Source organism: Arachis ipaensis, chromosome B6, assembly GCF_059453495.1.
Source record: "Arachis ipaensis isolate K30076 ecotype BB chromosome B6, ASM5945349v1, whole genome shotgun sequence".
NCBI lineage: Eukaryota > Viridiplantae > Streptophyta > Magnoliopsida > Fabales > Fabaceae > Arachis > Arachis ipaensis.
Window position 1 is genome coordinate 117354998 of NC_142441.1, and position 2638 is coordinate 117357635.

Here is a 2638-nt window from a genome sequence, read left to right on the forward strand (position 1 = left end):
GAGCCATGTCTAATTCCTGGACTGAAGCTTTAGACTAAACATGGCAAGATTCCTGGAATTCATGTTAAAAATTTTGGAATCCTTATTTTTTCTTTTTCATATAATTTTCGAAATAAAAATCCAAAAAAATTAGAAAATCATAAAAATAAAAAATAATTTTTTTGTGTTTCTTGTTTGAGTCATGAGTCATGTTATAAGTTTGGTGTCAATTGCATGTGCATCTTGCATTTTTCGAAAATTCATGCATTCATAGTGTTCTTCATGATCTTCAAGTTGTTCTTGGTAAGTCTTCTTGCTTGATCTTTGCATTTGCATGTTTTGTGTCTTTTCTTGTTTTTCATATGCATTCTTGAATTCTTAGTGTCTAGCATTAAAGAATTCTAAGTTTGGTGTCTTGCATGTTTTCTTTGCATTAAAAATTTTTCAAAATTGTGTCTATGATGTTCATCTTGACATTCATAGTGTTCTTGGTGTTCATCTTGACATTCATAGCATTCTTGCATGCATCACATGTTTTGATCTAAAAATTTCATGCATTGCATCTCTTTAGTGTTTTTCTCTCTCATCATAAAAATTTCAAAAAAATCAAAAAAATATCTTTCCCATTTTCTCTCATCAAATTCGAAAATTTGGATTGACTTTTTCAAAAATTTTTAAAATCAAGTTGTTTCTTATGAGTCAAATCAAATTTTCAATTTGAAAATCTTATCTTTTTCAAAATCTTTTTCAAAAATCAAATCTTTTTCAAAATTCTTAGTTATTTTCGAAAATTCCAAAAATATTTTTCAAAAATCTTTTTCTTATTTTTATCAAATTTTCGAAAATAACATAATCAATTAATGTTTTGATTCAAAAATTTGAAGTTTGTTACTTGCTTGTTAAGAAAGATTCAAACTTTAAGTTCTAGAATCATATCTTGTGATTTCTTATGAATCAAGTCATTAATTGAGATTTTAAAAAATCAAATCTTTTTCAAAACTAATTTCTAAAATATCTTCTTATCTTACCTTTTTCAAAAAGTTGGTTTCAAAATATCTTTTCTAACTTCCTAACTTCTTATCTTTTCAAAATTTGTTTCAACTAACTAACTAACTTTTTGTTTGTTTCTTAAATTTTTTAAAACTACCTAACTAACTCTCTCTCTCTAATTTTCGAAAATATCTTCCCTCTTTTTCAAAAATTTCTTTTTAATTATCTAATTATTCTTATTTTTATTTTTGATTTTAAAAATTTTCGAAAAATACTAACATTTTTCAAAAAAAAAAAACCATTTTTAAAAATCACTAACTCTTTTTCAAAAATATTTTTCGAAAATTCTCCCTCTCCCATCTTATTCTATTTATTTATTCATTTACTAACATCTCATCTCACATCTCAACCCTCCTCACAGTTGTGTTTCTTCCATTACATTACATTCTTTGTCTCCCCCTCTTCTTCTACTCACACAGGGATCCCTGTACTGTGGTATAAAGGATCTCTATTATTATTATTTTTCTGTGCCCTCTTCTTTATCATATGAGCAGGAGTAAGGACAAGAATATTCTTGTTGAAGCAGATCCAGAACCTGAAAGGACTCTGAAGAGAAAACTAAGAGAAGCTAAATTACAACAATCCAGGGATAACCTTTCAGAAATTTTCGAACAGGAAGAGGAGATGGCAGCCGAAAATAATAATAATGGAAGGAGAATGCTTGGTGACTTTACTGCACCTAATTCAAATTTACATGGAAGAAGCATCTCCATTCCTGCCATTGGAGCAAACAACTTTGAGCTGAAACCTCAATTAGTTTCTCTGATGCAGCAGAACTGCAAGTTTCATGGACTTCCATCTGAAGATCCTTTTCAGTTCTTAACTGAATTCTTGCAGATATGTGATACTGTTAAGACTAATGGAGTAGATCCTGAAGTCTACAGGCTCATGCTTTTCTCTTTTGCTGCAAGAGACAGAGCTAGAGTGTGGTTGGACTCTCAACCCAGAGATAGCCTGAACTCTTGGGATAAGCTGGTCACGGCTTTCTTAGCCAAGTTCTTTCCTCCTCAAAAGCTGAGCAAGCTTAGAGTGGATGTTCAAACCTTCAGACAGAAAGAAGGTGAATCCCTCTATGAAGCTTGGGAAAGATACAAACAGTTGATCAAAAAGTGTCCTTCTGACATGCTTTCAGAATGGACCATCCTGGATATATTCTATGATGGTTTATCTGAGTTATCAAAGATGTCATTGGATACTTCTGCAGGTGGATCCATTCACCTAAAGAAAACGCCTGCAGAAGCTCAAGAACTCATTGACATGGTTGCTAATAACCAGTTCATGTACACTTCTGAGAGGAATCCTGTAAGTAATGGGACGCCTATGAAGAAGGGAGTTCTTGAAGTTGATACTCTGAATGCCATATTGGCTCAGAACAAAATACTGACTCAGCAAGTCAATATGATTTCTCAGAGTCTGAATGGAATGCAAGCTGCATCCAACAGTACTCAAGAGGCATCTTCTGAAGAAGAAGCTTATGATCCTGAGAACCCTGCAATAGCAGAGGTAAATTATATGGGTGAACCTTATGGAAACACCTATAATCCATCATGGAGAAATCATCCAAATTTCTCATGGAAGGATCAAAAGCCTCAACAAGGCTTTAATAATG

General features: G+C 32.1%; 1 non-coding gene across 1 annotated transcript; it reads right to left on the reverse strand.

Moving 5' to 3' along the window:
- Nucleotides 1–2049: 2049 nt before the first annotated feature.
- LOC148562435 (small nucleolar RNA R71) lies at nt 2050–2157 on the reverse strand. Its single transcript, XR_015887788.1, has one exon. It is a non-coding gene; the product is annotated as a small nucleolar RNA R71 (small nucleolar RNA).
- Nucleotides 2158–2638: the final 481 nt, after the last annotated feature.